Source organism: Scyliorhinus canicula, chromosome 16 (assembly GCF_902713615.1).
Source record: "Scyliorhinus canicula chromosome 16, sScyCan1.1, whole genome shotgun sequence".
In the NCBI taxonomy this organism is placed as follows: domain Eukaryota; kingdom Metazoa; phylum Chordata; class Chondrichthyes; order Carcharhiniformes; family Scyliorhinidae; genus Scyliorhinus; species Scyliorhinus canicula.
Genome location: NC_052161.1, coordinates 37120347 through 37132522, shown reverse-complemented (window position 1 = coordinate 37132522; position 12176 = coordinate 37120347).

Sequence of the window (12176 nt, the reverse complement as noted above, 5' to 3'; positions counted from 1 at the left end):
TGCGAGCAACGTGCTTTCTAAAAACTTTGTAGTTTGGCCCCATTTAATTTTTATTTGCATAGCCAATATGTGTGCCTTAATTTGTGCACAGCTTGCAAGGGAATATTTGGGTTGCTATGTGATTATGCAGCTTTGAGGGAATGTTGGCTGGGAGTATGCCAAGTACTGCAATGTGTATAAATGTAATTTCTGGTCAGTGCTGTGTTTGATTATGGCGGTTTGAGCACTTTATTAAAGCGTAATGTTGCATAGTACCTTGCCATACGTGCTAATACCTAAAGATTGTACTTAGCAATTGCTTACAGCAGTAGATTGTAATGTTAATGTCCAAGGCAAAATGTGTTTAAAAATAAGTGACTGCAGACTCCAAATGTTACACCTGTTTGGGGGGCAGAAAATGATGCATCATAACTGATCATGTATTACCTGCAAAAATGGAGTTACAGTCCTCCTTGTTGAGGGCAGCACGGTAGCATGGTGGTTAGCATAAATGCTTCACAGCTCCAGGGTCCCAAGTTTGATTCCCGGCTGGGTCACTGTCTGTGTGGAGTCTGCGCGTCCTCCCCGTGTGCGCGTGGGTTTCCTCCCGGGTGCTCCGGTTTCCTCCCACAGTCCAAAGATGTGCGGGTTAGGTGGATTGGCCGTGATAAATTGCCCGTAGTGTCATTAAAAGTAAGGTTACGGGTATAGGGTGGATACGTGGGCTTGAGTAGGGTGATCATTGCTCGGCACAACATCGAGGGCTGAAGGGCCTGTTCTGTGCTGTACTGTTCTATGTGACTTAAGTTAATAGTCGTTCTATCTAGGTGGCTTTGTGATTAGAAAGCTACTAAACAGCTATAAAAATAAGAGTAAGAGAGATTGAGAGTAAACTTGCTCAGAATATAAAAACAGATAGTAAAAGTTTCTCCAAATATATAAAACAAAAAAGAGTACTACGGTAAATGTTGGTCCTGTAGAGGATGAGAAGGGAGATTTAATAATGGGAGATGAGGAAATGGCTGAGGAACAGGTTTTTTGGGCTGGACTTCACAGTGGAAGACAAATAACATGCCAGTGACTGATGGAAATGAGGCTATTTCAGATGAGGACCTTGAGACAATTGTTATCACTAAGTAGATAGTGTTGAAGAAGCTAATGGGGCTAAATGTAGACAAGGCTCCTGGCCCTGATGGAATGCATCCGAGGGTACTTAAAGAGATGGCTGGGGAAATTGCAAATGCACTTGTGATAATTCGCTAGTCTTTGGGGTCCATTGCCCCCTTGCTGGAATGTCTATAAATATGATCTGGTGGTCATAGATACCTTTACCAAATGGGTAGAGGCATTCCCTTCCCGCACCAACACAACAAAGACAACCGTAAAGATCCTGACCCACCATATTTTTACTAGATGGGGACTCCCCAGAAGTATAGAATCAGATTAGGGATCTCATTTTACAGGACGGGTCATGAAGAACGTCCTGACCATATTCGACATCAAACAGAATTTCTACATTGCGTACCACCCCCCAGTCAAGTGGGATAGTGGAACGCATGAATCTGACTCTAAAATCGACCCTTAGAAAAATGGTACAGGAGAACAATTCAACTTGGGATTCGGTACTCCCATTCGCTCTAATGTTCATAAGAAATAATGTTTCAGCGTCAACAGGTTTCACCCCACACACACTCATGACCGGACGCCCTATGAAAGGTTCAGAATTCCTTTTAGGACTCGACATGACCATCCCAGAAATGACAGCCCTCACACACGAGACAGCAGTAAAACAATTAGTTGAGACTGTAAGGGTGGCTCAGCTAACAGCCGCAGTAAAATTGGGTAAAAGGAGGAAGCCGAGCAAGGCCTGTTTAAACAAAAATGTCCATACCACAGAATTTCAGGTTGGGCAACAGGTAATGTTATCTGTGTATAACCCCAGCACGTTTTTGGCCCCAAAATTTTCCGCCCGTACTCAATTTCGGACAAAATCAGCCCCTCAGTATATCGGATAAAGTACCCCAATGGTAAGACTGCGTGGTTCCATATTAACCAATTAAAGGCTTATGGAACACAGTCTAACCACTCACACCATGTCCTGCTAGACGCTGCAGAACACCTCGCCCTGCCCACAAGAGACACATTTCCACCCTCCCCCTCACAGACCAGTTCATCATCGGACTCGACCGCGACTCCGCCCACTGACTCCAGACCACGCCCCGGAACGCCCACAAGCTGCCACAGCAGAGACGGCGACAGTGACTGAGACTGAGGACAGCCACAGCACTCCACCCTACAGCCCCCACTTCAGTGACTTCGACCCCGACTCCACTGACCCCATGGAAATCACTTACCTAAAAACTCCAGACCCACACCCAACGCTGACGACCCTGACAACGCTCCTTCAAATTTAGACCCCACGATTTGGCACAGGGACAACTCATGGAGACTTGTCCGCAATGATGAGAGTGACCCCCAGTCACACAATGCCAAAATTGCATGCCTGATCCATACAAGAGTATGGGATCTGGGAGAAGAGGATGACTCAGCCTGACTCCCGACATGGCAACCCCTTTGCGACCCTGTTCGCAGAGAATGAAGAGAAGTGAGGTGTCCAGGTGATGTAAAAAGAGGAACCGCTTGAGAGATAAACGGTGTCCTTTCTGATGGAACCTGCGCGCATGTTTAGACGTTTGTATGTTAAGGGTTTAATATGGAGATTGGCCACTCGCTTTTCAGCCGAAAAACTTGTGACCACCTCACATGCACATTAGTTTGTCCGCCGATGTTTCTGAGAACTTGTTTCAGCTGCAATGTCTGGAGCCCAACTTAAGGCTCACCCTTCACCCCACTAGGAGCATCTTGGCTCCCCCTTTTCTTTAGGTGCCCCTCTATTCCGGGAATAGAGGCTGCAATTCAACAATGATTACATTCATGCCCTTCGTTCCAGGTCGCTCAGGCAGTGGAGAAACGGCATTGAGGACCCGCCCTGTCTGAGGACCCCCCTCTGGTCAGCTAAGCTCCGGTACAGCACAGCACGCCCTACCCGGGGATCCCATTCAACTCTTACCCGTCGCGGCCCATACGCAACTCATTCGACTTTTCTCATTTCTAAAGCTTGGTTTCATTTTGTTTAAGGTAACCCTTCGGCCGCCACTCCATATGCTATTTACTTCCAGGAACATTTTGGGATGGTAAATTGCAACACTCTGCGAGACGGCTCGTACTGGTTTAGTAGTTAAGTATATGTCTGGTCCTAAATCCGCTTTTGAAAAAAAATGATGGAGTCACATGGAGGTGACCATCATAAAGGGAAATTTGGAACATGAGGACAGATGTACTTAAAGTCAAGATATTAAGCTGAACACTGGCAGATAATATGCTTGATTCCATAGCTTTTGGACGTTCGAGAGAGGAACCGAAGCAACAGCACAGCAAAGAAAGAGAAGAGAGAGAAGCTGAAGAGCGCTCCAATTGCAATGTTTTTAGCTTTTGTGGCATCTGCGTGGTTGCGCATGCACACGAACCCCCTTTCCCACAGTACAATGTTTGCTAACTTCTCCCAACCCCAGACCACCCGCAGCCCAGTCAATGGTAACAGTACCCCGACCTGGTGTACCAGATTTCTGACGTGGTACTCCTTGTCGTACATTATAGAATCACTTTTAGCAATAGCGATCATCTGTATTATAGTCCAATCCCTCAGGACGAGGAAATGGAGAAGGAGAGCCTACCGCTCTCATGCCTCAACAGTGTATAGAGTGAGATCCCCTATTTTTGGATTCCACCAGTCCCCCGAACCCCTGGAAAAGTAATCAAGTATTTATTTTTACACTCGATGCCTTTGTAAAATAAAGAGATTCTTTCTATCAATGATGTACATCTGCGCTCGACTGCCGAGTCAGAGAGAATGAAATGTGATGATGCTGCTGTGTGAATGATTAAGGATTTAGAATGTTGTAGAATGTTTAAATATGAGATGAGAGTAGTTTATTGAGGATAGTTAGAGGTTCCCGATTCCAATTGATAATGCATGTCCCCTTTGACATAGCGCCAATCAGAAATTGTTAGTTAAATTTTTTTGCCATAATTGAGGAAAGTACAGAAGTCATGGAACTCGCTGAGGTCAGGGAACCCAAAGACACCGAACTTGGGTGATCCTTCATGATTTCTCCAAAGGATCGCAAGGAGGGAGTGTAGCTACCGAAGTTGGCCATTCCCTCAATACAAAATGGAGGAATGCAAAGCTTGCAGGGTAAAATGGACAAAGTTTGCAGCACAAGCAGGCTGCAACAAGCCACTGTGTATTCTGTCTGCTAAGAGAGCAGACAGCACCGAAACGAACATTCCGCGTACTAATGAGGCAATCTCCGGGACAGTTAGCATAGTAATGGAATGATCCCAGAGACAAAGGATATAAATGGGGAAGTGATTGCAACATTATATGGGAAGCCAGACACCCCGGCACAAGCGGGGTTTGAAGACAAAGCACCTGAAGGCCCGCCCAGTAGCCGAGGGACAGCTTCAGTATTGGGGGGGGATTCAAACAAATCGATTGGGAAGAGACCCAATCGATCTCCAGCAGATAGAGGGTCCGCCAAAAAGGGCGCGAAGCCCTGGGACCTATAAAAGACAGGTCCCAAACTCAGTTCGTTCTTCTTGACCAGCCCTCCTCTCTTGACCAGCCCTCTCGACCAGCCTTTACCGAAGAAGACCTTGACCGAGAGAGAGGAGAGGTCGGACAGCAGCCACCAGCAAATAAGTGTCTCACAACGATCGCTACCAGAGATAGACACTCCTGACCCCTTTTAACCCGTACCCACCTGAAGTCTGCAGACCCAGTGCAGAGCAAGAGGCCTTGTCCCCTGATCCGGTAGTTCCTTATTCAGATAAGTATTGGTCTATTTAGTGGTAGGAATAGTTTAGTAATCTTCGTGTGTGCATGAGTAGTTTATAATTGTATTATAATAAACTCATTTGTTTAAACTTACTAATTGGTGTATGGTTTTATTGCTTTGAACTTGACCTTGAAACTTGTGGCGGTATCTTAATGATACCTGGCGACTCCAGAGCTAAGTAACGAAACAGAGCCAAAGTGAGTGTTAAGCACACTCACCCAGAACGAGCAACATGGTGTTCGGGCAGGAAAGGGGAACTGAATCCACAAAAGATCAACCATGATTTCATTGAATGGCGGAGCAGGCTCGAAGGGTCATCTGGCCCTCTCATGCTCCTAGTTCTTATGTTCTAAGTATATAGTATAAACTTGTTACCTTTTGTGTAAAGGTTCTTCCTAACATTCTTAATATTTAAAACACTATTCACAGACTGTGTTTTGTAGCAGGTTTAATGGAGTCACCGTCCTTGTCAAGACCAACTGGATTTGTTCAACTACTGCTTCATAGTGCAGGGCAAAAATGTTTCTGCAGTTATTTTTCTTAATTTGAACTCTGAACCCCTTGTGCAAAATTAGTACCTTTTATGAAATACTGGTTTTTCAGTGAAACACAAGTGTGTTTAACATGCATTAATGCTACTGGTTCCTTGCGTACTCATTTGAAACTGACCAGCCCAAAAACTTCAAATCCTGATCCTGATGTCACTGTTTGCTGCTGTACTTCCATATAGGGAAAGCCTGAAATAAAAGTTTACTTGTGTGGATACAATTATCTTTTAACTTGCTTCCATTACCTACTTTTTGCACTATGGCATATTCAGGATTGCTGTGAGCTTATGCTTGTATACATTTCAGAGTAAGTCTTGGCTGTGCGTGTCTCTGCAAAAACATGGATTAATTTATTAATTCTAGGCGCATGAATGATGCCCATGGGCAGAAATCTTGCAAACGAACAGTGTTCTGCTCCAGGCCAAAATAAGGAATTGGAACACATGACATAATTACCTCAAGGCATAGTGCAACACTACAGTAATTTTCCATGTCTGCTGCTAAAAGGTGGCCACCTCGGAGTCAAGTGGCTCTAACCAAATATGGGCCTAACCAGCTCCTGGTTCACAATATTTCCTTGAAGGTGATTACAGCTGCATCAGAAGATAATCTATTAACTGAAGTACCAAGATCTTGTCAGGTGAGACAAACACCAGGAGATAACCTGATTAACTGGAATGATAGGATTTGGTGGCTTGCTACATGCAGCAATGTAGGTATAGTGTCACACGTTATGAAATAAGGTATAAATATACTAGCGAACAGGACATAGGCAGCAACAACCATTGCAATGTAATAGCCATTCCTGTTGATTCCCTTATTTCCCATTTCCTCTACTTTGCTGTTATCATTTTGATCCATGGATGCTTAATGGACATATACCTTTAAGTCGAGCAGAGGAGGTGAACTCAAAAGTTGCAAAATAGTACAATTCTAGCTTTCGAACAGCAGATTGCAGACTTTTTGCATCCGAGAAATTGAAGGGACTTGGTTCGATTGGTTGGTTTGTGGCCAATGAATTGGCCAAAAGACCGTATTCTACCCAGCAACAGGCAGTGATTGGATCCTACCCAAGTGAGATGGTTTTCAGTGAACCAAGGTAAAGACAGTTGGGTCCAGGACGCTCTGATACGCACTGTGCGTCTCTTGCCAGGAAGGCTGTGTTGGTGTCTGCTGGCTTCAACAAAAGCAGACAAAATTGAATACTCTCTGTCAGTTGATACACCTTTAAATCTGGCTTTTATTATTCAACTCCGACTTTAGATATGTGTTTATTTAAACAGTTACATAAGTTTCATGATTCACAGCTTGAACAAAAATATAATACCCCTTAGAACTTGGTCAGGCCCACTGGGGGGGGGTGTCTGCTGTGAGCTTTCAAACCCCGGTCTGATCTTGCGAAGGTTGATCCCCAGGGCTATCGGCAGTGAAATCTCTGAAGCTGTTGCTGTAAGGCTTTTGTTAAATAATCCTTTAGTTTTTAAGCATTGTTCAATCTTGAGAGAGAGAGCCTTGTTCTCAATGTTCCGAAAGTGAAACGTCCAGTTGCGACTGTTGCCCCACAAAAGGCATTCTGCTTAAGCTGCAGTTTTTCCACATAATCTGTTGGCTTCTTTTACCATCATGCCTCAGGCACAGTGTTGGCCATCTTTCCTACTCAGCAGCTGTTGTATTTCTGAATTTGCAGAGAACCTGGATGAATCTACAGTGAAAACCATTGTAAACTGGAAGCAGAAACCTCAAGCTGAAAGCTTAAACTGAAGGAAGGTGTGCTAAAAGACCAACTGCCTGAAACAAAGACACATTATTTTTACTTCCATCATTTTAACACCCCTCTTTGTCTTCTGTATATGGGTAGAGGGTGGGGTCAGGGTAAAGATGGGTGTGGTGAGTTAAGGGGGGGGGGGGGGGTTAGGAATTGGATAATAGTTTAGCAGTTGTATTTGCTGCATATTTAATTATAGCTATTATTAATAAAATTGAGTTTAAATTTACAAACCTGGTGATTATGGTTATTGGGCAACCAAGGGTCAAAGACTTTAGGAATTTTTCGAATAATTATTGATTAATTTCAATTGTGTTGCAACTCTGGGACACGTGAGGCTGGAATTGACCACACACTAGCCCAGGGGGTCTTAACAGCAAAAAGAGGAAAGAAGATTCCTGAGCTTGAAGATTCCGGAACCTCAGCTGGAACCCAGAGACCGCAGCAATGGTAGTCGATCCCTGTTAGCGACTGGCCAGAGCGACTCAGATTTAACTAATCTTTTTTGGGAAGCCAAGTATAGTTGGGAAATAGATGTTAAAGTGCTGTAAGTTCAAGTAATAATTACTTGAGCTTGTTAAAGAAAGATTGATTGAGTGACTTCTGGAAATCTTATGTGTTTATGTTCTTCAAATAGATTGAGCAGCCAAGCCTTGGTCAGCATTGGCATCCCTGGCACTCTCTATTAAAATGGTTGTCTCAATGCCACAATCAAACTTGAACCCCTAAAATAATTGTTGAACAAGGGAAAGGTGAACTCTGGCAGTCTCGTGGTGTCCAAAAGATCTCTGATACATAACAAAAGACTAGTCAAATAGGTACTCTTGGATTGCCTCGATAATGTGAATAACCCATAGCAGTAGACTAGTTGGGAGGATACAGGTGAACTCGATAGCCAACCTTGAATGGTATTCTGTAGTTCTCTTGTGCATTGACAGAGGGATCAGAATGGAAATTTAGCAAAGATAAACTGTGTTAAGGGGGACTGCAAAAGAACTTGGACATGCTAGGAGAGTGTCCAGTGGCAAATTAAATATAATGTGAAAAAGTGTGACGTTATGCACTTTGGAAGGTAGGTGGCCCATTTTAAAGAGCTCCGGGGTTATGTCATTCAAAAGTGAACCATGGTATCAAATTTTACCAAATGGCCTCGAAATCAAATGGCCTGACTGTAAGAGATTTTGGAAATAAATTTGGAGGGGCTGGAGGCAGTAGCAAAATGTGGTACTGAAAACCGGCTGAGAAGATGCACGTTGGCCAGGAACAGAAACTGCCTCATGAGACCCTGGCTGGAATCGATACTGGCCATCTGCAAAAGCACTCGAGTCAAAGAATGAATCTGTTATTGCTATATGAACTTTGTGATTACCCACTTCAAAGACGATGAATGTGTAACAAACTCCCAGACACAGGTGATCAACTTTGCAGCAGGACGAAGAACAGACAAAAGAAGCTATCAGACTCCTTAATGAGCTGATGACTGGTTAGCCAAGGGGAGCTTCCGAGGACAATGGGTCTTGATTGAACCACCATGGATACACAGAAATATCCTGGCCGGGATTCTCCAATCCCGCGGCCAAGTTCTGACGCCGGCTTGAAAAGCGGCCGCAATCACTCCGGCATCAATGGTCCCCGATATTGAGGAATGCTCCCCTTCCTAGAGGAGTAGGTCAGCACCAGAGTGGTCCCCGCACCTCCAGCCGCTGCGGAACATCCGGTGCGAGTTCGCGCATGCGCACTACGGCTGGTGTGATTCCCCTTATGCGCGTGGGTTCCCGTCTCTGCGCCGGCCCCCAGGCGCAATATGGCGGAACCCTACAGGGGCCCGGCGCTGAAGAACATAGGCCCCCACGGAACCAGCCCGCCTGCCAATCGGTAGGCCCTGATCGCAGGCCAAGGCACCATGGAGCCACCCCACCCCCCCGGTATAGTCCCCGCATACACACCGTCCAGGTCCCGGCATGTGTGACCTGAATAACCCACGCTGGGTGTACTCGGCCGAAATCGGTGGGCTCGCAGCCCGTCGGGGCTCAGAGAATTCTCCCGGGGGGGGTGGGGGGGGGGAGGGGCCGCAATCCCACGGGCATCGGAGAATTGGTAAGCCGGCATCAGGGAGGCAGGGCATGATTCTCGCGTTCCCCCCGGGTATTCTCTGACCCGTGGTCGGAGAATACTGGCCCCTGTCTTTCCCATTAACCAGTTGGGATCTGGCTAGGACAATGGCCGGTGGTGGGCGTATATATATAACTCAATCCAAGCTTCACCCTGGGAGTACCCCAGGCACAATCATTGCAAGAAGAAAGGACCCTGGGTTTTGAACCGAGAAGACATCTACATCGAGTGATTCTAGCCTGCCAGCCTCCTTTAATAAGTGCGGGTAAAACCCAAAGCTCAGCTTTGGTGACCTTCGTTCGATTGCAAGAGTTTAACAGGATCGTAGCTCATGTGTTAAAGACATTGAAAAACTAAAATCTAAATTATCCTATCAGAGAGGAATAAGTTGCACATTTAGTCAAATAAATGTTGATGGGAGGGTGATTTAGATTGGGAAAGTCTCAATGTAGAGACGGCTGAGTACAGACGATGGCATGACCAGGACTCTGCCCCAGCACCGACAGCGCCTCCCCCGACAGATTCTGTACCCGTGAACCCCATCATCACTCCTGAAGGTTAAAAAACCTGTGAGAATTCTGACTCTACTGATGCCACCCATACTGAATCATAGAATTTACAGTGGAGAAGGAGGCCATTCAGCCCACCGAGTCTGCACTAGCCCTTGGAAAAAGCAACCTACTTAAGCCTACGTATCCCCGTAACCCAGTAACCCCACCTAACCTTTTGGACACTAAGGGACAATTTAACATAGCCAATGTTGCTCGTTATGCTTTTCCTTAATTTGCTCTGTTTTAATTACCTTTGCTCAAGAGTCGCCAGGTATCTTTCTGAAACCACCACAAGGTTCAAAACCGAATACTGATCAATGACTCGATACACCAGTTAGTAAGTTTGAAACCAATGCACATTTATTTACACACACAGTCAATTATTACTCATGCACAAACTCTACTCACTAAACTACAACTACTACTAAAAGCCTATACTTATCTACGAGTGCCCACTCAGTCAGAGAAACAATGGCCGTTGTCCAGTTCTGATACTGCTGACTTCGAACTGGTATAGAATAGTAGCTAGGAGCGTCTATCTCGTAGTGTGCGTTGACCTTAGACTTACTTGGCGGGCCTCTCGTCGCTGAGAGCCAAAGGCCAAGGTGAAGATGGAGAAAATAAAAGAGCGAACTGACCTTGGGGACTCTGCTTTATACCCCAAGGGGTTCCGTGCCTTTCTGGGCGGATCCTGGACTTGGTCCCAATTAATTGGACCATGTCCCAATCGTTTGTATCGATTCTCTCCAATAACGGGGTCGTCCCCCAATCGCTGGGCGGGCCTAGGTAACCGTTGGCCTGCCTTTGTTTTAGTCTCCACTGGCACCGGGGAGTCTGTCCTGGTACCGATTGTTTAAATGTTTCTTTTTGTCCCCGGAGATAGCTCATTACTATGCTAATGGCTTGTAGTTTCAGTTCTGTCTGGGCTCTACAAGTTTCAATCCACAGGAAACCTTGTACCTGCTTGTTTTTCTAGTGCTGTCCATTTTTCCCTGTACTCTTTGCGAATATCCATTTTGGAATCGGGATGTGGCCACCCCAGGTGACTACACCAATCCACCTGAACCTACACATCTTTGAACTGTGAGAGAAAATTGGAGCCATCTGGAGGAAATCCACGCAAGCACGGTGAAAGTGCAAACTCCACACAGTCACCTGAGGCCGGAATTGAATCCGGGTCTCTGGAGCTGTGAGGCAGCAGTGCTAACCACTGTGCCACCGTGCCACCCATTTGGTATTGCAGCGATTAGTATGGCCTGGGAGAAGGAGCCCCGAGAGAAAAACAAAGTAAAACCAAAAGACAAAATGGTAGCTAGGATTCGTAACCAGTGTGGAGAAATGATGGGGAGAGGAAAGCAGAGATTGGGACAACCACATCAGCGCCCGGCCACAAGGGCCTCTCCCTACCTATACACAGAATAGAGAACATACTAGAGACTCACTAGCAGCACAAGAGAATCTGCGGGAATAGGGATTGTCAGGCACCAGGAGGCAGGTATATAGGCAAGGGCCACCCACCCACCTACACTGGGAGGTCGAAGATAGTGAAACACATCCTGGATATTCAATGATTCACGATGATTTATACCAAGCAGAGTATCCAGAGAACCAGTATGATCCACAACAGGGTGACCACTGCATCCTGGAGGACTGATGGTGTGTGAAACCCAAAGTGGGGAGCTGCATCCGCTTGTTACCTGCAAGATTGGAGGCCACCCCGCGAAATTTATATGGGTCACTGGGAACTCCCACACTACCATTACCACAGCAACACCTGTTATGTTCTGTGTTATGGCCGTGGTAAAGATCAACACAGAACATCTAGTTCTTTGACGAGTAAGATGATTTATTAACATGAAGAACATGTGGAAAGTTAACTAATGAACCATGATACAAACAGTAATGAATAAATTAATTCAGTCAATTCGCCTGGAGCTACTTCTAGTGCCACTACCTCTTGTACGACATACTACCAACTGCCAGATATCTCGAGTCACATGGTAGATCTCTAATGAAATGAAAATCACTTATTGTCACAAATAGGCTTCAAATGAAGTTACTGTAAAAAGCCCCCAGTCGCCACATTCTGGCGCCTGTTCGGGGAGGCTGGTACGGGAATTGAACCCGCGCTGCGGCCTGCCGAGGTCTGCTTTCAAAGCCAGCGATTTAGCCCTGTGCTAAACCAGCCCCTATGCCACCAGCTGGATGGAGGAAGTATCAATAACTATGCACAGTGATAGACAACTATGTACAAAACTGTTATGAGGCATATCACCACAACACCCTAAATTCAATTGGCACCCCAAAGGAAGGATTATTGTGA